General features: G+C 44.0%; 1 long non-coding RNA gene and 1 pseudogene across 1 annotated transcript in view; both read right to left on the bottom strand.

The window, feature by feature from the left end:
* Positions 1-1,231: 1,231 nt before the first annotated feature.
* LOC138848389 (protein LYRIC pseudogene) lies at positions 1,232-8,112 on the bottom strand (annotated as a pseudogene).
* Positions 8,113-8,646: 534 nt separating this feature from the next.
* LOC138848390 (uncharacterized) overlaps positions 8,647-27,765 on the bottom strand; it is a 54,174-nt gene continuing 35,055 nt past the window's right edge. The window contains exons 2-3 of the long non-coding RNA XR_011386150.1: positions 16,421-16,647; positions 8,647-16,101 (exon numbers count right to left, since the gene is read on the bottom strand). This is a non-coding gene — a long non-coding RNA (uncharacterized lncRNA). The remainder of the gene's footprint in view (positions 16,102-16,420; positions 16,648-27,765) is intronic.

Here is a 27,765-nt window from a genome sequence, read left to right as displayed (position 1 = left end):
TAGGGAATACATATGATATTCATCTTCTTGAGACTAGCTTACTGTACTAAGTACAATGGTTTCCAGTTGCATCAATTTTTTACAGCTGAGTAGTATTCCATAGTGTGTATGTGTGTGTGTGTGTGTATATTTAGTCATTGATGTTGGACATCTGGGTTGATTCCTCATCTTTGCTATGGTGACTTGAGCTGCAATAAATATGGAGGTAAAGATAACACATTTATATGCTTATTTTATTTCATTTGCATAAATTCCCAGGATTGGATGGCTGTCATATAGTATATCTATTTTCAGCTTTCTGAGGAATCTCCATACTGTCTTCCACAATGGCTGAATTAGTTTGCCTTCCCACCAACAGTCAATAATAGTACCTTTTTCTCCATATCCTCACTAGCATTATTGGTTTTTGATTTATATGTGAGATTGATTTTAACTGGGGAGAGGTGAAACCTCATTGTGATTTTTATTTTTATTTCCTTGATGGCTGGCATGCACAATTTTAATGACAAAGGGAGAAAGAGCTTGAATTTTTGAAATGATATATCAGAACCACATTGTTTCTAAAAGCAGTGCTTTTACAGCAGTTCCCTTTTATGTCCAGATAGTGGAAGTAGCTGTATTGTGAGGTCTGCCACAAAGCTGTCAAAGACCTAGATGCTCTGGACAGCAAATAGAAAACACAGTATGTAAAGAGATTTGAGATATAATCATATGTGGGTGTTAGATTTTTCAATTATTATGTTCCAAATGAAAGTTTAGAACACTCATGGCTGGACCCCTAGCATTTCACATAGTTCTAGGCATTATTGACCTAGACTATTTGATTGGTGAATGTCTGAATGACTGTTTTTAAATAAAATCCAGCATTCATGTAGCTGTCAGGTTTTTTTTTTTTTAATCAAACACCTACACATCTGGTTTTAAAAACACTGGATTAGATGACAAGGCAATGAAAATCAAGAGGAAACTTCTCCAAGTACTTGAGACTAGAGTGGTGACCCTTTGGTAGTGGAATTCCTGGCATGGTAGTATATGGCCTCCAGCCAAATAAATTTAAATTTATTTTATTTTAAATTTATTTTATTTAAATCTGTAAGGTCACCATGCTAATACCTCTCTATACCAGTTATCAAGATACATGGTGATGTGTCAGTATTGGAGAATTTGAGAAGAAATAGGTTGTTACTGTAGTCAACACGAAATAACTTCAGAACAGTGTTCTTTGTTAAAAAAAAAAAATTACAAACTGAGGCATGGAATGTCAGACCAACAGCTTTGCAAGGCTTCTGAGAAATCTTTCACATTATTTTTTTCTATTTGTTGAATTTATTTAAGCAAATCGATTTAGAAATACCATAAAATTAAACAAAACTTCTGACATATAAACAACTGGCATGTTCCTGAAACAAATGCTAACACCTGATAAAAGTTAATCCTTGTTTAGGAAAGCTGTCCATTAATAAGGTCAGTCTTCAGCAAAACTAAAACCATTCTCTTTCTTTAGCTTTCCTAGTCTGACAAGGCAATACCATCAAACCACAAAGACAATGCTGGAAGGACAGATCAGTAGCATTGTTTACAGCTGTTAAACAAGTTCATTCTTGGTGCCACATAAAAACAGATTAGCCAATCACATTAAATCATGACTTTTTTCTTTCTCACAAGTCACTAAGTGGTGTTAATTATGGTCCTTGTCAATCACTTTTGGTAAAGGCTATTTACAGTGTAAATAATTTAAACCATTAAATCATTTACAGTGTACATGGCTGAACATGTGTGTGTGAATGATTTCAAATTTAAAGTAAAAAATTACTAGCAACTAAGAGTTGATGCTGTAAGAAAAGGAATTGCTTGGGAAAGGAAAATGTGAGCTGAATTTTACCTGAAAGTTTTCAAGGCATAAACAAGAGCATGTGAGTCTGAACTTTAAATGTATATAAAAGAAATACAATGGTTTTCCTTTATTAATTTCAAATATACTGTATTTTGAACGATTCAAGTAATGCAAGGCTATCAGAAATAACTTCATAAGCCATACAAGTATTAACTACATTTTCAATGTCTGAATTAAGAACGTTTTAAAAATTGTAGACTAAACCATGACAGTTTAGTTAAATAAATGATAAATGACTTTTTATTTGTACTTGTGATTCTTTTAATACAAATTGCTACCAACAAATATGTAAAGATATGTCAGATTACGCATTTAAACAAAGTACTTTGATTTAAACATAAAATAGATCCAAATGGTGCAAGTTTGTGCATAAGATCCCAGGAGTTGCCTGCTAACTTGAAGACAATCCTTTCTCTAATCAGAATCCATTATTCCTCAGCTGCAGATGAGATAGGGCACCATCTGTTGTAAACAGGGCACTGTTGTAAAGCCAGGATAATAGTCTTAAATTAAAATAATTCTCATTCAATGAAAAGACTTTCCCAAGTCTCTTCCAGCACTGTACGTAGAATAGTTTTCTGATCTCTTAATTTCATAAATTAACTTTCTTTGATTCCATTTTTATGGTGGTTGAGTTCAGTTTTGTTTTAAAAATTGGTTTAAGTTTATATAAAACTCTGTACATATCCACAAATTATTGCATAAACAGCATAATTTTCAAGACAGTGTTTGCAAACACATGTCCAATACAGGGAAAGAAAAAACACTCAGTTTTCCCATCTGGCTTTTTTCTTCTTTTTTATTTGTTTGGGATATTCCTTGGTTCCAGACTTGGTCTGGGCAGGAGGCACACTACTTTGCTTCATATTTGACTTGGATTTATCTGTCTGGCACTTGGGAAGAGTTCTTGTCAGAATCATCTTTTGATAAGCTAACCGATGACTCGGTAGAAACCGCAGGTGGAAGCGTCTTGATGGGGTGACTGTTTTGACAAGTACTTCAGATGGATCACTAGTGCTTACAGTCTTCGAGGAAAAAACCTTGTCATGTTTTGGATGGGATTTAGAGGTATTCACTGGAAGCTCTTCTCTAATTTCCTTTTCTAATTCTTCTGTGTCCTGTGCAAGAGTTATCTTCCACCTTGCTGCTTCTTTTTCTTTTTCATCTTTTTCTTTTTCCACTTGGAAGAGCTCCCTCTCCCTTTTCTTTATCATCATCTGAAATGTTGTGATCATCAGGAATTGGTTCTTGAGACTTCAGAAGTGAAGCTCTTTCTTCATCTACCCAGATCCCCCATTCTCCTGCTGGTGCATTCCAATCAGAGCCGGGATCTGCAGAAGACAGACCATCAATGTCAGAAAATATTGAGCGGTCACTCCAATTCCTTCCCCAGTCTTTTCCATTTGCAGTAGCATCTCCAGACTCCTGACTCCAAGCAGATGGCTCAGTTTTCCTCTTGCCTGCAGTAGTAGGTGAAATAGCTTTCCACTTCTCCTCACTTGCACTGATCTGTGAGGAGGGTTTTATAGATTTTTTTTTTCATTCCAGCTTACTCCATTGACAGTGAAGCTTTCATTTAATCCTGAAGAAACCTGAAGTGTGGAATCTCCTTTTCCAGACTTAAAGTTGCTAACTTGAACATCTAGATGAGAATCAGCTTTATCCTTCTTGGAACCAACAGGAAATGATGCAGTTGCAAGTTGCTTGGTGGGAACTGTGGTGATATTTTCTATCCCAGGGACAGTTGAATCCAATGAACCAGAATCAGTCAACATTTTATCACATTTACGCTGCTGTCGTTTCTCTCTGACTAATTTTAGTTTCCCAGGCTCCTTCATCAACTTCCTTTCCATCATGGCGAGGACTATTTTGCACTACTTCAGCACTGACTTTGCTTTCTTGTCTCTCTCTCGTGGCTGTTTTGCTGTTCTACTTCGAGGAGTTCGAACAACTTCACCCTCAGCCACTTCAATGGTCCGTCCATTTGGTCTGGGCTTCTCGGGCAGTTTCTTCCGGTTCTTCTTCTTGCGCCCCTCGTTTTTGAGGTTCTTCAGCAAGGCTAGGTCGTCAGGGCTGAGGCTGGCGAGGCCGCCAACTCCCTTTTGAGCGGCGGGCTCCTCCATTTCTTGCGGGCGCCAGCACAAGCCGCAGCCCAGCCTTAGCATCGCAGGAAGAGCAGCAGCAGCCCGAGCGCTCCCATGCACCACCAGGATCACCCAGCCCAGGTACCGCTTCAGCTCCAGGCCCAGGTCGAGGCCCAGTTTGGTGCGCAGAAAGCCTAGGAGGGCCGGGAGCATTTCCTGCATCCGGGCAGAGCCCTCCTTGGACTGCTGGGCCAGCTCGTCCTGCCAGCTCCCTGCAACCATCTTCCCTCCTGGCAGAGGGACTTGCAGGATGATGCTGGGGCATAGAGATGCCATTTAAGAGTCAGGGGGAAGGGCGGAGGGCCGGGCTGGATAGCCTCAGGCAAACACATCGCTGTCATTCCTCCTGCCAGAGCCAGGAATCTGCCGCCACAGCTAGGGCAGAGGGGGTGCCCAGTTCTCCCCTAGTCAGCCTCACTCTGACACAGCCAGGAGGAGAAGGGCAGGCGGAAGTGAGCGTCTCCATTGCCAGCCCTTAAATGGCATCTGGATGCCAGCGCCAGGTCCCACTGACCTCCCTTGGAGGAACAATTGGAATCTATCACTTTATAAAGGCCTGATCAATGATGCGACTTACACTGGAGCAGTGTGACCCTTGGAGTTATTGGTTTCTATGCACTGAGTAAAGTTATCTGGAAAATGTCAAAGAATGATAATAAATTCACTGAAGAAAGACCTGAGAAGTTGTGGATCAGGACCAAGATGAGGACTATCTATTGATTGACCAGAAGCAGAGGCTAATCCAAGGCAGGGATGAACTTCAGACCCAGGATTGGCCTGCTCATGAGGCCCAGGGCCACCCATGTTAGCCATCTTGGGCATGGCTCCATGAACTACTCTGATAGGACAAATCACTCAAGATTTTGCAGATTCTTGAAGTTGCCAGTTCTGACCTAGAGCTGAGAGCTCCAGGATTATCCCTCTTCACACAAGCCGCTGACAGCAATGCTGATAAACAGGTGTTGCCTGAAGAAGTAATCAACTTGACCAAGAGATATTTCAAAAACAGCAAAGGCACTGTTTTATGCACAGCCCAACCAGATTCAAAAAAGAAAAAGATTGTGTCTAACTGAAAATGTTATCAGATGTTGGAGTGTGGATGAGAATTCTGACTGCATCTACAGGATGGGTTATCAAGAAGGGGAGACAGAACTCCCAGGCACATGTGAGAACTGCTTCCCACCTGAGGAGTGTCTGCTTCTTCAGGGGAGACTCAGTTTAACCTTAGGGCCTTATAACTGAGTCAGCCCCACCAAGTTCATCTGGGGTAATCCCCCTTACTTAAAGTCAATTGATTATGGACTTTGATCATATCTACAGAAGACCATCATAGCAGCCTACATTAGTGTTTTACTGAATAACTGGAGATTGGAACCAATCAAGATAACTCATAAAAGGGACCATCACCAAAATTTCCCTTCATTCCACTTCTCTTCTCAGATGAGCACTGCTACAACAAACCCTTAATGAAAACTTTTATGTCTTGGTCCTCAACTAAGCAAGGTTTTTTTCCATGGGTAAATTTTATTTAGAAAGGTTCTGTATGACAGCATTATTCACATTTGACATTTTTCCTCATTAAAAGCAATTTATAACCCAAATCAATTTACAGATTCAATGTAATCTCAATCAAAGTTTCACAAAAGTTATTCTCAGCTTTCAAACAAATGACCCTAAAACTCATATGGATCACAAGAGACCTTGAATAGCTAAAGCAATCCTAAATAATAAAAATGAAGCTGGAGTCATCACAATACCAGATTTCAAGACATATTACATATTCAGGGCAGTTATAATCAAAACAGCTTGGTACTACCACAAGAATAGACATGTGGACAAATGGAACATACTAGTAACTCCAGAAATTAATTCACACATCTACAATCAAGTAAACTTTAACAAACTAAAAATCACTCCTGGGAGTGTCTTTGGGTGTTGGGGTAATTGGATCTCTGCATGCAGAAATATGAAAAAAAAAAAAACCTTAACTTACATCTTATAGAAAAGTCAACTCACAATGGAACAAGGATCTAAATCTAAGACCTGATGCCATCAAATTACCAGAGGAAAGGTTGGGGAAAACACTGAAAGACATTCACATAGGAAAAGACATCTTGAACAAGACCCTGGAAGCATAGGCAATAATGGCAAAAATACACAAATGGGGTCACATCAAGCTAAGAAGCTTATGCACAGAAAGGAAATGCTCAACAAAATAAAGAGGCAACCAACAGACTTGGAAAAAATATTCACAAACTATACATCTGATAAAAGGCTAATATCCAGCATATATAAGGAGCTCAAAAAATCAACAACAAAACAAATAATCTAGTTAGGGAATAAGGATATGAACAGACATTTTTCAAAGGGTGACATACAAATGGCCTACAGGCTTAAGATGCTCAAAATCACTAGGCATCAGAAAAATGCAAAGAACAACCACCATGAGGTTTCACCTTACCCCAAAGGAAATCCTGGTGTGGGACTGACTGGCCAGAGTGTCCAGGGCAACAGACAACCACAGAGGACTGTGCCCCGACAGACAGCCCTGGGGGTCAGGAATGCCTCACCATCCAGAACCCTCAGGAATGGTAACCAGCAAGTGCTTTTGTTGAGGGATGAAGGTTCTGACCCAGAAGGGCAGTGCCCGCCTTGCCCACTGTCCACAGTGTGGCATTCACCTTCTGAGAGCCTGGGCTGCTTATGAGAGGCCTACGAAAGGTTTCCAATGCAAAAATTACCTCAGATGGTCTGCAATGACACGAGGATTCCCCAGTCTGTTGCCTCTCGAAATAGCAAGTCCATTATGTCATAGTTAATATACAAGCATAACAATAAACACAGCTGTTTCAGAATCACTTCTTCTGTGTTAAATGTGCATGCAAACAACAGGTCCCTGCCATGGTTTCTGTGAGCAGACCAAGTAAAGTCTGGGTTAAACCCACACAAAGCCTGCTGATGCTGAAGGAGATTTCTGAGCATGTTTTCGGTTGTGCTTGAAAGATGTTCATTTGTGGAAAACTACTCAGGGCTTGACCAGTCAGCCTCCTGTGAATGCAGCAGCCACTAAGGACAGAAAAGTGTCACCTGAGCTGTCTATCTCCAGCACTTGTCCTAAAGGGCCAATGTCCCCAAGACCGTGTCTTGTCACCATGCAGATATGGGTATTTGTTGAGTGAGCCCCACTGGACTTTAAGTCTTGCTTAGTGCAGGATAGGCCATAACCATTTCTGCATTGGGTGGAATTGATTTGGTCCACAGCGAAGTTTGTTCTCCTTACTCAGCACCCTGTCCTTCAGGGCTATGCAGTTTGAAAAGTGACCCTTCAGCGGGAGCTGCAATATTAAGCTTAATTTCAGGGTCATCACCTCCAGCTGGGAACTCCTGCCATGCAGCCCCAAGTAAAAACAGCTTGAGTCCACTGAACACGGTGTAGTGCTGAGAAACAAATCCGGGTTCCCTTACAGAAATATCCCCCGACCTCAGAATTCTGGCATCTTTACTCACTATGCCACAGCGCTGGCCCCTGGAATTCTGGCATCTTTTACACTAAGGATGATTGATTGATTTAGTTAGTAAAGTGACGCAGTTTATTTTGGTTTCCTGGTCATGGCAGGGCATTGCTGCACCCTTCAGGGCTGAGCCCTCCCCCTGAGAGGGTGCGCACTCCTTGGAAGAGGGCTCTGGGGACCGGATCCAGCAGAGGGTTGCAGGGGAAGAAGCACAAGAGTCAGAGTTCTGGAATGTGGGGAGAGTCCTGGAATGTGGGGAGAGGGGCGAGCCAGAGAGCTGGTGCAGACTCCTGCATAGACTGCGGTGGCACAATTCTGAGACGTGGTCTGCACTGCCGTCTGCAGGGGCACCGCATGGAGGGCAGGAGCAGCCCGCCACAGCTCCAAGTCCATTGGGCATCGGGGCCTGCCCTGCCTTCCCTTGGCATGGGAGGACCAGCCACACTCAGCAGCTTACCCAGCCAGCAGGCGGAGCCTCACCCAGCTCCCAGAAGCTGTTGAACTCCTTCTGCCCAGGAAGAGTTGGGCACTTCATGCACAAGGTGCAGCCGGAGCTCCGGCTCCAGTGACATCAACACCTCCAGTGCATGAGTTCAGCGTCCATGCCACCCAGGGCGTGCACTGATGGTGGGGTCCCAGGGCACCGCAGGACACAGGGCCTTGTCCTGGCTATAGCGCCACCACCTGCTGCAGGTGTGGGCTCTCAGCACCCGAGGCAGCCTGGTAGGAAAGGGCTGGAGAGAGTGTGGTGGCCCAAAGGCCACAAGTGCCAGAACAGGATAGAGGCTGGGGCAGTCCTGACGGAGGCCCCCGGTGGCCGCAGCCCACCATCCAGGCCAGGGCCGTGTACCACTGCAAACTCCATAGTGCGTGGGCACAGTAGGTTAGCAAGGTGGACTGTGGCTTTGGGGCTGGGCTGTAGCCCTCAGTGAACAACAGGTGGTAGGCAATGGTGGGTCAGGGCAGGAACCCCATGCCATCCCCACCCACCCCCGGCCTGGCCAGCTGCTGCTCTGTGACCGGGAGCCTGGCCCTTGAAGTTCCTGCAGTTCAGCTGTGCTGCAGTTGATTTCTCAACAATGTTGCAGTGGATTTGTTTCTGAGAGGAGGAGCGTGGTGGGGGCAAGAGGCGTGGAGTCACCACATAGACCCCGGGAGTCGGGTGAAAGCAGGCTTGAGGCAAGCAGCCCGCAGACTCGTTTATTTCAGTTGGTACAACATCTTATATAGCCAAGACCAGCCAATCTGGTCAAGGGGCGGTCTATGCCCCAACCAATCACAGCCTGTTGCCAGGCAGTTTCCAAACCCATCCAATCACAGCCTGTTGCCAGGCAGTTTCCATTGCCAGGTGGGTTTCAAAGCCATTCCTGAGTAACTGAGGCTCGCTTGCCAGTGGCCACCTTGGCATGACCTTCTCATTCCACACACAGCTGCACTAAAGGAAAGTGGAACCCCACTCCTTTTCCCATCTGGCCCAGGATACACTGAGCTCCGCCCTCCTGCAAATCCCACAGGCACAGCTCTCTAAGGCTTTTCCTTTGGTTGTTCGTGGATAACTTTAATAAAGGTCATTTAAGAGCAGTGTAAGGGGTCAGCGCTGTGGTGTAGTGGGTTAAGGCTCCATCTGCGGCACTGGCATCCAAGTAGGGGCCGGTTCGAGTCCCAGTTCTCTCTGCCTCTCCCTCTATGTAACTCTGACCCTGAAATAAATAAATAAATCTTTTGAAAAAAGGAAAGTGTCAGTTTTTAAGGACTCAAGAAGTGAGATTAAAATCAACCATTTAGACAGGGTTTTTAGTGCATATATCAACTTACATTGTGTGCTATTTTAGTGTTTGGGGAAAATGAAAATATTATCTTTAGCATAACAGATATGTCTATTTTAAGTGTAAAAAATAACAAATGCTGGTGAAGATGTGGGGAAAAGTTACCCTGATGCACTTTTGATAGGAATGTAAGAAGAAAGAGGAATCCTCAGAAAACTGAAAATAGATCTAGCATATGACCCACTTATCCCACTCCCAGGAATTTACCCACTGGAAATGAATCAACATATGAAAGTTTTCTGTACCCCTCATGTTTATTCCAGCTCAGCTCAAAATAGATAAGATGTGGAATTAACCCCAGATATCAATCAACTGACGACTGGATAAAGAAATTGTATGTATAGGTGATGGAATACCACTCATCCATTGAAAATAATAAAATCTTTTCTTTTGCAACAAAAATGATGCAATACAAGACCATTATGCTTAGTGAAATAAAGAAGTTCATAAAACACAAATATCATGTTTCCCTGATCTGTAGTAACTAATATACAGAGTACAAAAAGTAATTCATAGGTGCATATTTGTTAATCTGAGATTCAATTATTTTTATAGCCCTAATCTATACTCCTGAAGAGCAATTGTTTTTCTACTTAGTATTTATTGAATCCTTTATTTAATGAAACGTTAAGCTTGTGATTACAAAATAAATTTAAATTATGCCATTGTGAAAATTTAAAAGAAAAATAATACAGAGGAGGGAAGCTGGGAGTGAGGGAAAAATGGTAGGGTAGGAAGTAACATCATGCTCTTAAAATTGAATATATGTGAAATGCATGAAATTGGTTCCCCTTATATAAAAATTGAAGAAAAATATCAACTTATATGTAAACTGTTGTTTGTGCATTCTGTTCATTATAGCTATATGGATTATTAACTGATTTGTTTGTATTTAGTGCTGTCCTTATGGTGGATGTTTTATGCCTGTTCTCAGCACCTCTGACTACTATATAATTTAGTTTCCCTTTTTTCATGTCTACTTTTCAAGAAATAATTGAAATAATTTACCTTTTATTGGGTAAAGAGTCCTGTAAGTATCAGGTCAAATTGTTAATCATGTCATTCAAGTCTTCCATATCCACTTTTACTTTGTCCAGTTTTTAATCAATTTGAGAGTGGGATGTTGAAATTTCCAACTATGATCATGGTTTAACTATTTCTTCTTAAATTTCTTCTTAAATTTCTATTAGATCTTTTTTGCTTCATGTAATTTGAAGCTCTATTATTAGATACATAATGTTTGGAATAGTTATGAACTTTTGGTGAATTAGTAACCTTTATCATTATGTAAAAAAATGAGTCACCTACAGAAGACATCTCTATACACACATCGCTCACACATCTTTGAGTCACCATCATATTGCAATCAAGCCCTCCCCAACCCACTAACACATGCTATGAAATAGCTGCATCTCAAACTTACTAAAGAATTCATGTCTTGTCAGTCTAATGGACACTATTGGCCATGCCTTTTTTCTTTAAATGAAATCTCCCACAGTCTTCCACACACCTCTCAGTTTTTCTTCTTTACCTCTATTGCTGCCCCTTGTAAATCTGGTTTCCTTTCTGTCCTTCCCTGGCCTGCGGGCACAAGGGCAGTGAGAAGGCCCCTATGGACTGACAGTTGACTGCATGCTGAGTCAGCAACATCTGCTCTCCCTCTGGCTCACAGGCTGTGGCAACCCCACACCCAGGATGCCTAATCCCAGAGGTCCAGCTCTAGGTGTCTGGAGGCCTAGTACTGCTCAGGGCTTATAAAGGGTCTGGTGGATGCTGAGCTACTGCCCAGGGTGGCCACGGCCTGACCTGCAGCTCATGTGGACCCATGGTGCCTTGGCTACCACACAGGCCTCTCATGAGGACCCCAAAGGGTGCATCAGCAGAAGGCAACAAAATCAGTAGCAAGAAGTTTTCTGAATATATATTAACTTTTTCTCACAATAGATATATAAACATTTAAATATAACTTTAGATTCAATTTCAAAAATGGCTGTAATTCTCAACTGGCTCTCAAAATTGTCAGATCATCAACAATCCTCTCTGATGAGCCCACTGTCATGCAGCCCAGCCATCACTGGCCTCAGGGACTCCCACCCCTTCACCTTTACCTGAAGGCTCTCAGGTACTCTGCACACCTGTGCTAAGGCAGGCCATTGGTCTGAGCCCTGAGTGTAAGCTGAGGGCACAGGGCTGCCTCCTGTCTCTGGGTCCTGGGCACTCCTGCTTTATGGGTGATGGGGAGATGTGAGGAAGGTCCCCAGGCTCCAGCACCAGGTGGGGCCCACTGCAAACCTGAGCAGTGCTGTCTTCAGACCTGAAACTGGCTGGGGACTCCTTGGCTACGAGAAGCCACTCTGGACCCCTCTCAGATCCCACCCCTCACCATGGGCATGAACCTGCACCTTATCCAGGTCCAAGGGCTCAGCAAGACTTGGTCTCACTTGTGTATGGCAACAGCAAGAAGAAGGGAAAGAGAGTTATGGTGGACTGCCTGGAGGAGGTGTGTTTGTCAGTGGGGGAGAGCTGGTCACAGAAACCATGCTTCTCTGCTCTGCCTTCCCACTGCCCAGATCTTCATGGGTCCTGTGTGGCTTGAAGACACTTTCCACAAACCATGCCCAGCTTCAGCCAAGAGCCGAGAGCACCCTTGCCACATGGCTGTCAGGGTCTGTATTCCAGCTGGCTTCTCCAGGATGGAAGGCAAAAGCAGATCAGGGTGCCTGCAAGGACAATTTCACTCTGTTGCAAACTCTCAACATCAGGAAGGAGCTGGCTGGGCTCTGGAGGGGGCCTCGCAGCTCTGCCTGCTCCCTGGTTGGGCTTGGAGAGGGGCACCTTGGAAGAGCAGTCACATGGAGGGGCAGAGTTGTTCCTAGGAACACCTCTGCATGTCCACCAGGGGCAGGAGGCATGGACCCTGCTGCCTGCATCCTGCAGAGTATGAAGGAACTCTGCTCCAGGCTCATCCTTGCTGGGGAAAGCACATGGTCCCTCTCCCAGCATACTGAGTGTGACACTCTCCCTGGCTGCCTGACACATGACCAGCATGTCCCTCCTCCACAGGCTGGCTGCCATCTCTGTGGATCACTGGCCTTGGAGCTGGCAGTGTATGGCCAGGCATGTATCGGACTAGGAAGTTGGTGAAGTCTACATATTAAACAGAAAACCTAGAGCCCTGGATTCTGGTTTGGTGATGGAGAGCATTGGAAAGGGTCCTGTGTTGCACACTGAGTGTGACCACAGGGTTGGGAGGGTCAACACAGTACCCATACCCCCTCACTGGGAATTCCCCAGGGTCTCGATCCACCCCCCAGCCATCACATTTCTTTTCCCACTGCCCACTGTCTCCATCTCTGCAGACCAGCCATAGCATGGGTTGTCAATGCAAACCCTAACTCTTCTTTTTGTGAGATCTAAAAATGAATGAACATTTGCCAATGTGGACGGGACCACTGAGGACTAGGTTCTGGGTGGCCAGGGCCTGGTGATGCTGGTTTCAGGAAGATGGGGAGCAGAGAGGGAGGGGAGTTTTCTCTGTTCCAGTGCTATGAACATAGTCTTCTAACCACATGCATTAGCACTGTGGGACAGTGTCCTGGAGAGGCAGGTGAACGTGGAGTAGTACTGACCTGAGATGGAGTTCAGGCTCCTGGGGAGTCTGCACACAACTTGGGAACCACATTGACAGGCAGTTCTGAGGGCTTCTGTTTATAGCTAAACTCACCGAGTGCTTGTCGGGATGAGTCCAGAATCAGAGTGATTAGCAGATGGGACTACCTCATGGAAACCTATGGGAGTCCTGCAGAAGGATACACTCCCAGGCTTCCTGCACAGATGGGGAAAGCAAGGATCAGAGATGTCAGTGACTTCATTCTCCCAGCAAGAGATGGGTCTCACCATGCTTGGGGGTAGAACTCCAAACCCCTCGATCTCATCTCTCTGTCAGGGCTCTGAGAGGTCACCCAGGCAGCAGTACTGCAGGTAACTGGGCTGATTAAGACTGATTGTTGCTGTCTCCCCAATAACACCACCTGGAGAAAACTCAGGGACCATCAGGGGTCTGGGGGGCACTATGGTTGATTCCAAGAGCAGTGGGGAAGGTTTCACTGACAGCAGAGGAGCAGGTGTGTGCAGCTGTCCCCTAGCTGTGCATCTGTGCACAGCCTCTCATGTTTTCTCACTGCAGGTCAGATGAGGTGCTGGCTGCATATCTGCTGCCCAGGGCCACACTGACCCAGGAACAGCTGCTCACTGACCTCAGGCCTAACCATAATCTGCTAAACCCAAAATGAGCCAGGCAGGTCACACTGCACGCTTAGGGAACTCTCTGAGTGCTCAGACAATTGAGTTGGTGGACAATGCAAGAAAGGTAGAGAAAAGGGGGCCAAGATGGGTTGTGACCCTGTATTGCCCAGAGATGAGAACAGACCTGTCCTTGGTCATCTGGGGGCTTGGTCAGGTAACAAGAATGTCAGCCTCAGAAAGCAGGCTTCTTCTGGCTATCCCCTGCTGATGCAACCCTGCACACGGATGTGGTTCTGGGTAGCCATGCCCTGCAGCTTGGGAGACCTTGTGGGAGAAGGCAGAGCTGTGTGCCACAGCAGACTGGGGAGAGTGGCTCCATGGACTTACCTGGTTCTGTCTGTGAGGCGGGGGAGACCCACAGCCCACCATGCAAGGCTGGATTTGGCTTAGACAAGTCTGTGTTACTCCCTTAAGAAGACTGATCCAGGTGGCTGTGTGAGGAATGAGCCCAGAGAGGGAGCAACAGGCAGGCACCTTCTTGGGTCCCTTTACTGCAGCCTCTGGTCAGCAATGACAGGAGGAAGGGGAGTGAAAGGTTGGGTTCTTAAGCTGCTCTGTTGCTGTCTTGATAGATTCTGTCCAGTCTTAACAGGTGGCCCTCTTTCCTGTCACCTTCTAAGTTCTTGGTTTCAATTTCCTGATGTTCTGCTCCAGGGAGCCTCACTCCCTCACCCCCAGTCATCTCCCCTCTCCTCCAGGCCTGCATTAGGGAGGGAGGTGACTGATGTCTCCCAGTGGTGGAAGAGGCTGCCCATGGAGCCAGGGTATCTGCAGGGGCCTGAAGGAAGGGGTGGGGCCTCTGTGACAGTGTGGGTGGAAACAGAGGCCCTGGCTGTAACCAAGTTATACTACGTAGAAAGGGTCACCTCCAAAGGCTTAGAGAGGACTAAGGTTTTTCAAAGATTTGTTTTATTTATTTGAAAAACAGAGTTACAGTTATTTAAAAAACAGAGCCGGCGCTGTGGCTCACTAGGCCAATCCTCCGCCTTGCGGCGCCGGCACACCGGGTTCTAGTCCCAGTCGGGGCTCCGGATTCTGTCCTGGTTGCCCCTCTTCCAGGCCAGCTCTCTGCTGTGGCCAGGGAGTGGTGGAGGATGGCCCAAGTGCTTGGGCCCTGCACCCCATGGGAGACCAGCATAAATACCTGGCTCCTGCCATCGGATCAGCGCGGTGCGCCGGCCGCAGCGTGCCAGCTGCGACGGCCATTGGAGGGTGAACCAATGGCAAAGGAAGACCTTTCTCTATGTCTCTCTCTCACTGTCCACTCTGCCTGTCAAAAAATAAATAAAATAAATAAAAAAATAAAGAAATAAAAAACAGATAGAGGTGCAGCCCGAGAGAGACGTCTTCCATCTTTTGGTTTACTCCCCAAATGACTGCAATGCTTGGAGCTGGGCAGATCCAGAACCAGAAGCCAGGAGCTTCCTCTGGGTGTCCCACATGAGTGCAGGAGCCCAAGGACTTGGGCCATCTTCTATTGCTTTCCCAGGCCACAGCAGAGAGCTGGATCGGAAGTGGAGCAGCTGGTCTCACACAGGCACCCATATGGGGTGCCAGCACTGTAGGCGGCAGCTTTACCTGCTACGCCACAGTGCCAGCCCCAGAAGTAAGGTTTAAACAGCAGCTCTCCACACATACCCCCCACTGCTGTTCATTCTGCAAGTGGCAGCGAGAGCTTCAGATTCAACATTGTGCACGCAAGCCAGATCTGGCAGTAGGAGGTCATGTGCTCCAGGCAGACCCCAGAGGTAAGCAGAGCAGCTGGGGGCTGAGCAGAGATGCTGTCTCTGCTCCTGTCTGTCCCCCTGGGGGCTGTGGCTGCACAGAGCTGGGAGCACAGGGTTAGGGGTGCCAGCCCAGAGGAAGCTACAGGGACAGGATGTGTCTGGGGACACTGGCCAAGAGGCTACAGGTGACTTTCACCAAAACAGGGTTGGGTGGGGGCTGGGTGCCATTCTGTATTTTCACAAGGCTCTGGGTGTGAGCTTCTCCCATCTGCACCACAGCCTCTGGCCAAGAGCCAGCTTGGGGACCCAGGCTTTTGGGAGAGGCACTCAGCTTTGTGAGGCAGCGTCCTTCCCTGACTGCCCTCTGGTGAGACCCTGGCTGCAGTGAGGTCAGGAAATCAAGGCAGGCCTCTCTCGATGATCTGATTTTCCAGCTGTCTGAACGACAGGTCCTGGCCCCAGATGACTGCACAGCCCTCATTCCTCCCACTTCTCAGAAGCTTCCTTGGATGTTCTGACACACCCTGCTAAGGCAGCTCCTGCAGATTCTGGCTAAGCCTGACCTTCCTCTGAACCAGCTTGCCTGAAAAAGCCCCACCCAGCCTTGGTTGGGCCCAAGTGGCTTTCTCTGAAGAGCCCTGCTGTCACAACAGGAGTTGCTGGCTGTCCTGGCAGTAGACAGGAAACATCATTCTGTTGGGGGAAAATAACCCTCTCAGCACAAACATAGTAATAAATAAGTGGCTAGCTTATATACTGTGCTAAATTGACCCAGGGCTGACTCTGCCATGTCTGAGCAGAGCCTCAGGGGTGGTCTGGCCAGGACCCTCCAGTGAGCATCTTGGTGTTTGGGAGGCAGGAGCAGCCAGTGAAGGAGAAGAGGACAGAGGACACCTGTGTGGTCACATGGCAGGGGAAGGAGGAGATGCAGTGAGGTTTCTGGTCACAGCCAGAGTGGTGTCAGGCACTGGGTCACCTCACTAAATGTGATGAAATGCAGCTTTCCACTCACATCAGGACCTGGTTCTCTGTGTCCAGCAGGTGCAGTCCCATGAGTCCCCATCAGGACCTGGTTCTCTGTGTCCAGCAGGTGCAGTCCCATGAGTCCCCTCAGATGGTTGCAGTGGACACCAGCAGGATGGGGAATCCTTGGCAATGCCCACTAGGGAGCCAAAGACCAGGTTCCCTGGCACAGCTGCCCCCTTGCAGAGTGTGTTCAGGGAGAGGAAGCCTGCTGCCCTGCAAGGAAAGAGACACGGACAAGGTTGAGAGGACACAACCAGCAGGGTCAGTCGTGATCACTGTCACTGACCCTCGCATAGGTCTTGTTGCAGACACGGTTCTTCATAACACATTTCCATGGATGGTTTCATGCCCTCTAAGCTTGGATTTCAAACATTTTCTGCGCCCAGGTAAACCCATCTTTTGATTCCATTTTCTAGAGACTTGCAGCCATCTCATTCAGTGTCGATGCAGCAAACAGCAATGGCTGTCAGAAAAGACGGCAGGGGAGCCAGGCTGCCAGAACTGCTCCCTCATCCTCTGCTGTTTTTCTCACTATACCTCTGCCAGTTCATGTTCTGCCCAAAGCTTCACATCTATCATAACTGGAGAAGAAAGGGAATTTTAGGAGCAAAAAATCTTGGGCCTAGTGTTGTAGACAGCATGTTGAGCCACCACCTGAAACACTGGTATCCCATATGGGAGTGCCAGTTGGAGTCCAGGCTGCTGTACTTCTGAGGCAGCTCTCTGCTAGTGCACATGGGAAGGCAGCAGAAGATGGCCCAAGTATTTGGGACCCTGGAACTCATATAGGAGACCCAGATGGAGTTCCAGGTTCCTGGCTTAGACTCAACTGGTGTAGCCATTTGGGGAGTGAATCAGCAGATGGAAGAACTCTTTCTCTCTGTTACTCTACTTTTCAAACAAATGAAACAAAACAAAAATAAGAAACCCTTGGCACAGTGATGTTGGAAGAAAGGGATCTTTCAATGAAAACTAATTGTGACTGACCCAGAATCTCCTCTCAGGACAGAGGCAGGCATGCAGCAGGGCTCAGGCTGTAGAGGCTGGTCAGTCCCTGCTCAGATGCAGGTGTTGGGCCACCTCCCTCTGACTGTAGGGAATTAGGCCACCTCCCTCTGACCCAGGCCAGGGAGGGGGGGAATGAGGAGCAGCTTCCTATCCTGGTCTCCTTACAAGAGTGACCTGTGATTTTACATTGTCAGTTTCCACAATTTCAGAAACATCCATGGACAAGAGGAGATTTAACTTTCACCCAGAGTTAAAAAAAAGATGTATAATGGTGACAATAATGTTAAAACTTCTCTTGCTTTATTCCTCTTATTAGAGGAATTGATGTGCTAGGCTTTAAGTAATTAGAGCCCATGGGATTTTTGGAGAAACTGGCAGGCATGGAGTCTCAGCTCTCATCTCCAGGGGGCCCTGCCTTCCTTACATGTTTTCAGCAGCAGGGACTGAGCTCCAGGCAGAGATTCCCCAGTGAGTTCTGGTGCCAGGCCTCAGACCCTCCCCAGAGCTCCCTGTCATGGTGAGGGGCATGGGTCCCAAGAACACTTTACAGGAGACTGGGGCCACTGTGCTGGAACTACAGTGAGACAGCCATCACTTACGGCAAACGAAAGGGAAGGAAAGCTTGTCCAATCTTCAGTGGATGTGGATTGAGTGACTTTATCAATGATTTTGAGTCAGTAAACTAAGCTTTGTGTGTGAGGGCACACAGCCCACCACACCCATGGAGTGTGAGATCCCCTAACTCAATGCCAGTCACAGGGTGACTGTGTGTTAAAGGCACAATGAGCACAGGTAACCTGTGGACACCTAAAGCCCAACGAGAAAGCGTCTTGCATGCTGCACCAGGGAGCATTTGGTTCTCGTCTGTCTTTGATCTGTAAATGCACCGGTGTCCTGAGGCCTGCTCCTCACTGCCTGTGCTGTTCCCAGCTGCCTTGCCCACAGGAGTCATCCTTGTATTCAGTGATGTCTGCTGTCTGCTGCGGTCATCACTCAACCTCCCCTGCACCACACACACACACAACACAGGGAAGGACACAATCTCCTCTAATGACATGAACTTGTTCAAGTGTGGATGCAGGCCTAGACCACACCCAAAGCAGGACAGTGAGCCATGCTGTCCTCTGATTGAGACACCTGCAGAGCACAGGGAGTCTGTGGAGTGATGAGACTGCCACAACTGGGGATAGTGCAGAGGGAAATGGACACTCCGAGTGGAGGAAATATGAGCTCCATGGGGTGAGCTGGCCACATGGAGAGCCCTGGAACAGCAGCACCAATAGGAACTGCTGGAGGCTGTTTCATCCAGAAGAAGCTCATGTAGAATGGCAGCATTGCCAGCAATGTGCACCTGACACCCTGGGCTCAACAGACTCAACAGGCTTCATTATGTTGGTTTTTTAAATTAACAAACTTCCCCAGCAACTTCCAGAGGCTTAAAAACTGCGTAAAAAGGGGTGTTTGCACTGCCCAGTTTCCCAGTTGTCATGATTAAGAGTGTATGCTTGCTGCTGCTGCTAAGCCAGCACCCAGACCTGGGCATGTCCATGGTCCATCTGCACATCCTGCTTGGTGCTGCAAGCTCAGTGGGCTTTGAAAAGCAAACAGCAACAGGTGTACCCATACAGGAGCACACAGGATGATGGCATCACTGATCTGGGCACCCCCGGGCTCTGCCAGTGCAACCCTGGGAACTCCTGGTCTTTTTGTATCTGCATGGCTTTGCCTGTTCCACATGTGCTATGGTTGACATTATGTAGTGGGTACCCTTACACACCAGCTTCTCTCACCTTTTAAAAATTAGACTCTAGGGTTTGGTGCTAGGCCTGAGGTGCTGGCATCCTGTATCGGTACCAGTTTGAGTTCCAGCTGCTCTACTTCCAACCCAGCTCCCTACTGATGGCTTGGGAAAGCAGTAGAAGATGGCCCAAGTGCTTGGGACCCTGCACCCACATAAGAGACCTGGAAGAAGCTCCTGGTTCCTGGCTTTGGATCAGCTCAACTCCAGCCTTTGTGGCCATTTAGGGAGTGAACCAGTGGATGGAAGACTTTTATCTCTGTCACTCCCTCTGACTGTCTGTAACTCTACCTCTCAAATAAATAAATAAAATATTTTTAAAAAAGAAAATTTACAGAATTTTCATCCAATTGATGAAGACACAATGAAAAAGTTAACTATATTGGGCTTTTGTTCTCTGTACTAAGATTGGCTTACACTACAACATCATTGATGTATACATGACATAGAAATAAAAGATAAACAATGGAAGGCTGTCACTGTGGCATAGGGGGTAAAGCCACGACCTGCAGTGCTGGCTTCCCATATGGCCACTGGTTCAGGTCCTGGCTGCTGCACTTCCAATCTGGCTCTCTGCTATGACCTAAGAAATCAGTAGAGGATTGCCCAAGTGCTTGGGCCCCTGCACCCATATGGAAGACCTGGAAGAGGCTTCTGGCTCCTGGATTCAGATCAGTGCAGCTCTGGCTGTTGTGACCATCTGGAGAGTGAACCAGCAGATGGAAGACCCCTCTCTCTCTCTCTCTCTGCCTCTCCTTCTCTCTCTGTGTAAATCTGACTTTCAAGTAAATAAATAAATCTTTATATAAAAAAGATAAGCATTGAAAAGAAATATGCTTAATATATAACCTATATCTTGATTACTGGAATTAGCAGTGCACAATAATGTAGGAGCAATAATAGCCTGACAAATATATACAAGGGAACTGGACAAACTAATGTGTATTTCATGTGCACTAAACTTGAGAAATCAAAGAAAAAATCAACAGTGATTAAAAAATTCAATCTCTGTCTTGATTGTTATTCTGTTTAGGTTCCCATGACTTCATATCTCAATTTTGGTAGGTTTTATATGTCCAGGAGTCCAGTCATTTCTTTTAGATTTCCCAGTGTGTTGACATATATTTGTATCTCCTGATGATTCTTTTTATTTCACTGATGTCCATTATTACTTCTTTTTCATCTCTGATTTTATAGATTTGAATCTTACCCCTCTTTTTTGGTTAGTTCTGCCAATGATGTATCATTTTTTTTTATTTTCAAAAAATATTTGACGGCCAGCACCGTGGCTCAATAGGCTAATCCTCTGCCTGTGGCACCAGCACACCGGGTTCTAGTCCCGGTTGGGGTGCTGGATTCTGTCCCGGTTGCCCCTCTTCCAGTCCAGCTCTCCGCTGTGGCCCGGGAGTGCAGTGGAGGATGGCCCAAGTCCTCAGACCCTGCACCCGCATGGGAAACCAGGAGAAGCACCTGGCTCCTGGCTTTGGATCAGAATGCTGACCGCAGCAGCCATTGGAGGGTGAACCAATGGTAAAGGAAGACCTTTCTCCCTGTCTCTCTCTATCTCTGTCCACTCTGCCTGTTAAAAAAATTTTTGACTGAGTTTTTTAGGGTTTTCTTTTTGTTTCACATGTGCTGATTTCTCCTGTAATTTTAATTATTTCTTTCCTCCTCCTAATTTGGGGTTTGCTTTGTTATTGTTTTTTGATAGATTTTTTATTTGATGCCTTTCTAAATTCTTGATGTAGGCTTTAATTGCTATGAACTTCCCTTTAAACACTGCTTTTGCTACATCCATAGGTTTTGATATGTTGTATTTTTGTCTTTGTCTCCAGAATTGTTTATTTCCCTTTTGATTTCTTCTGTGACTCATGTTCCTTCAGGAGTGTGCTGTTCTGTCTCCATGTGTTTGCATATATTTTACAGGTTCTTCAGTGGTATTCTTTCTTCTCAAAAGCTAGCTTTGGGTTACTGAGCCTTACTTTTTTATTTTCTACTTTTTTATCTTAGCTAACTTTCCACTTTTTAGATATTCTTTCATCGCAGAATCAAATTCAAATTGGGTTTATTAATCTTATTTTTTAAAATATTTATTTGAAAGGCAGAGTTGAGAGAGAGAGAAAGGGAAGGAGGAATTAAGAGATCTTCCATCTTGCTGGTTCATTCCCCAAATGGCTGCAATGATTGTGGCCAGGCCAGGCAAGCTTCTCACAGGTTTGCTACTTGGGGGCAGTGGCCCAAGGACTTGGGCCATCAGCTGCCTTCTCAAGCACCTTAATAAGCAGCTGGATCAGAAGTGAAGCAGCCAGGTCATAAATTGGCACTCATTAGGGATGCTCACACTTCAGGTGGCAGTGAAACCTTTTATGCCACAGCACTGGCCCTGGTTTTCTTTATTTAGAGGTGTTCAATTTTATTATTCTTTTATCAATCATTTCTTTTTTCAATTTTTGATATATATGGTTCTCATTTTCAATTCATTTTTATCTAGTATGTATTCCCATTTAGTTTCATAAAATTTAACATGAGAATGATTTAGGAGTGTGCATTGTTTCTGTAAATTTTAAATTTTAATGAAACTTTAATAAATTATAAGAATAGTATCAAGTGTTCTTGGATACCCATTACTCAGATTTACAAGTTAATCCCTGAAATTGCTTGTTCTCTCTACATGCACATCACACACAAACACCCTATACTTGTTTTATCTCTATTGTTTGGATGTGAATTGCAAACTTTCCCCTTAAACAGTTCACTATATAACATTTTCTAAGAACAAGAGTATTCTCTTAATTCATAATACAGTAATTAAGAAGCTATAACAGTTTGATACTAGTGTTACTTATCCCCAAACTCTATATTTGAGTTTTCCACTCATCCCAGTAACGTCCTTTACAGCAGTTTACTCTCTTCCATGTACCACCCCTGTTCCCGTTTAGCATCACACATTGAATTTATTTACCATATTTCTAACCTTTTTCAACCTGGAAGAATTGTTGTCTTTCTTTTTCTTTCATTAACTGGATAAGCCAGTTAACTTGGATTTGCCTTGTGATTCTCTACACCACATTCAGGTTGTGATTTTGTGGCAGAACCACCCCAGAAGTGATATTGTGTCCTTCTCAGCACATTGGGTCAGGAGATACATGATGCTGACTTGCTCTATCTTTGGAGATGTTAATTTCATAATTTCTTAAGGTGATATCTACCATGTGTCTCTACTGTGAAATTGATAGTTGTCTATTTGTAATAAATTGTGGTGAGATACTTTGAAACTGTAGTTAAATTATGAGGAAAATTTCAGCCACCCATTTTAGTATTTATTGATAATTATTGTTTGGCTCTGTTATTACCAGCATGTTTTCTAAATGACTGTTTTTACAAATCCCATTATTTTGTTAGTATTAACTGGTTGTTATTATAATTTATTTTTTAAAAGATTGATTTACTTTATCTGAAAGGCACAGTTACAGAGAGGGGGGAGTAAGAGGAGACTTCCAACTGCTGGTTCACTCTTCAAATGGACACAAAAGCCAGGGCTGAGTGAGGCCATAACCAGAAGCCAGGAGCCTCATCTGGGTCTGTCATATGAGTGCAGGGGCCCATGTAGATGGCCATTCCACTGCATTCCTAGGCACATCATTAGGGAGCTTGATTAGAAGTAGAGCAGCCAAGATTCCCATCTGTACCCATATGGGATGCTGCATTGCGGGCAGCAGTTTAACCTGATAACAGTAGTAGTCCAACTTTAATAAAAGTGTTCCCTTCTCCCACACCTATTTATTCACTTTTATAACAATAGAAGCTCATATAATTTTATTTTACTTAACAAATTAAAATGTACTACTATTTAAATATGCGACCCCTGTATTTGACCAGTAGGAGAAATTCAAGCTGGTTTCTATATCCTTTTGAATTCTCTCCATTAATCTAATCATTTCCATTTTATTGGCATGATTAAATGTTCCAATGTCATTTCTAAATACTAGTCTCTTTCTTCCAGTCTGGAAGAAATCATCGCACTATAAACCTGTTTCCTTGCAATGAAGAATATCCAGAAAATAAGATGTAGGTGAAAGGATTACAGCACTTATTTTAGTCTAAATCATATTTTAATCTTAATCTTATAATTTCATCAATTCTAGAATATATACACATGTAGTAGCAGGATGCTAATCCACACTTCTGTGGAAATTAAACATAGTAGAACTCATTGTCTATTTATAGTTTTATCTGTCTTTATACTGAGGTATCAAAATCACAATAACATATAAAAGTTTACTTGGATATGTTTTCCCCCATTCAGTGTGGTTGTTTTTCATTGGAATTTCATTTAAGTTTGTTTGTTCCTGTTTTATACTCTCTGATATTATCACTCAATTCCTGTTTGATTCCATCAACACATTTGTAAAAGTTAAATAGCACAAAAATATTCAATTACAACAGTTATCACTCTGCTCCCACAGTTCTTCTTTGTGTGTGTTAGGGGAGAAAGTATACCTTAAAAATTCATAATTTGAAGAAGCTAAACCCTAGTACCTTGAATATAAATTTATTTGGTAATAAGACCATTAAAGGAATGAATGATATACGTGAGCCTATTTCAGTGAACTCTCCTCCAAGGACTGATGTTCTTACAAAAGAAAAAGATTAGGACAAAAGGATCAGGTATGTTCACACACAAAGGAAAGAACAAGTGAACATACAGCAAGAATGTGACCATCTTCAAATCAAAGAAGGAGGCCTTGGAAGGAACCAGACCTGTTGATACTTTTATCTTGGACTTCTAACTACCAGTACTGTGAAAAAACAGATTTCTATTATGTAAGCCAGCCAGTGTGCACTTTTATGATTTCCCTGGATAACAACTGTAGTAAAGAAGTTACTTCATCCTGGGTCACAATATGTGCCTGCATCCTGTATTATGCTACATTGCACACCAATAGATCTAGTTGCAACAGAATGGTTCTATTGGGCCAGAAAGCCAATGATAATCCCTTTTTGAAGATACCACTCCAGATGATGCTTGAGTTTTCAGAGGAAAGCTGTTCTCTTGGACTCTGGACTGTAAATTACTTCTGGTAAGGGGATCCCTAAGTGATTGGATGGTTTTATACGGTGAGTATCATCCGGGTCCAAACAAGATGTGCTATTTACAAATGCCAATATCTCACTCTTTACCAACAGTCTCCATAAATTTCAAATGCAAAACATGGAAGGTTGGGAATTCAACTGTCATCATAATTCAGCAACCTGAATAAGTGTGTGTGTGTGTGTGTGTGTGTGTGTTTAGCAATTTCAATCCAGTGACTACAGAAAATGGGAGACTCTTCTAAAATTTTAATGAAAAATTTCTGTTTCTCAGGCTGTGGCTTAAGCTGAGTTTAGAGTGTGAACTTGTCAATGTTTGTTTTATATTTTTAAAGATTTATTTACTTGAAAGTCTGAGTTACAGAGCAGCAGAGGCAGAGAAAAAAAGAGAGAGAGAGAGAGAGGGAGAGGGAGAGAGAGAGAGTCTTCTCCCTGCTGGTTCATTTCCCAAATGGTCACAATAGCAGGAGCAGAGCCAATCCAAAGGCAGAAGCCAAGGGCTATTTCCTGGTCTCCCATGTAGGTGCAGGGGCCCATGGTCTTAGTCTATCTTCTACATATTTTCCAGGGTATAGCAGAGTGCTGTATTGTAAGTAGAGCAGCTGGGACTCAAACTGGCACCCGTGAAGGATGCTGGCACTACAGGCAGTGAACTTACTATGTCACAGTGCAAGCCCCTGTCAATATTTTTTTGTATGTGCCCAACAGGCAAATGAATCCACCTATACAAGAGTCCTTGTGAATGATCATTACGGCCATAATCAAACACAGCCACTATTTGGCTTCCAAGTCATGTGTTTTACTTGCCGCTAGATCAGAATCTACCACAACTTGTTTCATTTTTATGTCACTGCAGGTCACAGACTTCTAATACCAACATCTCATTGTCACAGACTCTGCACTATAGTTAAGTCCAAAGGATTAGTAAAAAGAATGGAACAGATCTTTGCAACAAAGAATTAAGGGATGGCTAAAATACAGGGCCAAACTAATCCCTATACTCCATCTATATAGGCCTAGTTCCTTGGATGAATTCTGTAACAATCAATATCTAATGAACAGAGAGAAAACACTAGTAACTTGAACTGAGAAAGTTTTATATAAAATTATCTGTAATACAAATACACTTACAAACAATTGGTGACTAATAAAGACAGGTCATTTAAATGTCATTAGATTGGCAGATATAAGGATGACTGAGGTAGAATACCCAAGAAAGAGTCTTTCCCAGGGTTAAGGTTCATATCTGTTGATATCTGTTGGTTAGGGCACAGCTGTGACTCACTGGCAGAATAATTGTTATGATGAAGACTCAGACTAACATGAGCCAAGTAAGGCATGTAGGGTGCAAAACAGGAAGAGGCCCTCATTCTTATATGTCAACTGTACCACTTCTGTGAGAATGAATGCCTTAGATTTTACATCTAAGTCTGGCATTATCTTTATATTCTCTTTAAGTGAAAATTACATGGACTCTTTTTCACTGGAAACCTGTATTTGTGCTTCTCACTTTATAAGTGATTATGTCAAATCACTCATTCATTTTAATCAAAATACAGTGGCTAGTGCTGTGGGGTGGAAGGTTAAGCCGCTCTCTGTGATGCCAGCATCCCATCTGAGCACAGGTTGATTCTTGGCTGTTCCACTTCCAATCCATTTCACTCCTATGGAAGGTGGCCCAAGCGCTTGGGACCCTGCCAACCATGTGGTAACCCAGAGAGAGTTCCAGGCTCTTGACTTCCCCCTGACCCAATAGAGGCTTTGTGGTCATTTGGGGAGTGAACCAAGAAATTAAAGATATTGCTCTCTCTCCTCTCTCTTTCTCTCTCCCTCCCTCCCTCCCACTCAGCTTTTCAAGAAAATAAAATAACTCTTTAAAAAAAAAACAATTAAAATAAATACCTTGGGGCTGGCGCTGTGGTGCAGCAGGTTAACACCCTGGCCTGAAGAGCTGGCCTCCCTTATGGGCATCGGTTTGAGTCCCAGCTGCTTCTCTTCCAATCCAGCTCTCTACTATGGCCTGGGAAAGCAGTAGAAGATGGCCCAAGTTGTTGGGCCCCTGCACCCAAGTGGGAGATCTGGAAGAAGCTCCTAGCTCCTGGCTTCGGGTCAGTACAGCTCCAGCCATTGTGGCCAATTGGGGAGTGAACCATCGGATGGAAGACCTCTCTCTCTCTTTCTGCCTCTCCTCTTTCTGTGTAACTCTTTCAAATAAATAAATAAATCTTTTTTTAAAAAAATAAATACCTTACAAGTTCATCCCTTTTCAAATTTCACTTTGTCTTTGAATTATTACTCTTACCTAGGTATATCATCACTAACCTAGTTTATGCCAACACTATAAGTAACCTGTTGATTTATTGGTAGGCACTATCATTGTGACATCATCAAGTAACTCAAAATTCTGTCGTTTGCTATAGTGATTTTATTGTACACAGCGCCCTATAACCAGGTATATGAGGATCTTTTTATAGGCACATATTAATTTTACTTTATTCTTACATTATTCAAAATTAATTATTGACTTGAAATTTTGTTATTTACATTGAAACACTGGTATCATCTTTTACATTATTCTAGTAATAGCCACAATATTTTCATTTAGTTCCTCACCATTACCATTTTCTTGTATGTTAGTGCCTGTAATGTTAGGCATACTTTTCAAATATTTCCATGTATATTTGTGTCTGTCTGTTAATATTCATACCATATTATTCATCTCACATATGGTAATCAAACTACAATGTGAATAATAAAATTAATGTCCCTTATTTATTTTCCATTTTGATTCTGAGTTTGTCACTGTCGTATGTGTATATAATTAGTAATCTTTCTTTTCTTAATATCCTACCATGGGTAAACTGTGGCCATCCTGGTTTTCATTTTGTTGCTATTGTTGTTATGCAGTCATCAATCTCCTGCATATTCTGGTGGAATACTTTTTTATCTTGTATTTTTAACTTTTAAAATGCATATTGCATACATATATGCAAGCAAGAGAATGTTTACCTTTAAACTATGTGGCCATATTTGTCATTATTGCAGACTCATCTTACTCAGAGTAACTTTGATGTACATATATTTCTCAAAATCATGTTGATGTCAAAATTTTCCATACATTAGATTGAAACTCTGATAATGCTGTTTTACAGTTTTTCTACAAATAGCTTGAACTTGTACAGACTTAAGATACTGTAATATTTCCAAATTGTATTGGAAGAGATTACTTAGGAATATTTTTCAAACATGATCTCTATCTTCTTGGAACTTTATAATCAAAACTACTAAGTTACCATTTCTTTTTTAATTTTTCATTTATTTTGTTTGAGGAATACAACTTAATACATTTAATACATACAGATTTGGGAATACAATACTTGTCCCTCCCCACCCAGACTCCTGCCTTTCTTCCTTCACCCTCTTCCTTTCCTATT

This window comes from Oryctolagus cuniculus, unplaced genomic scaffold (genome assembly GCF_964237555.1).
Source record: "Oryctolagus cuniculus unplaced genomic scaffold, mOryCun1.1 SCAFFOLD_57, whole genome shotgun sequence".
NCBI classification, from domain to species: domain Eukaryota; kingdom Metazoa; phylum Chordata; class Mammalia; order Lagomorpha; family Leporidae; genus Oryctolagus; species Oryctolagus cuniculus.
The sequence above is the reverse complement of the archived record's forward strand: the minus strand, read 5'-3'. Positions and strand labels throughout refer to the sequence as shown.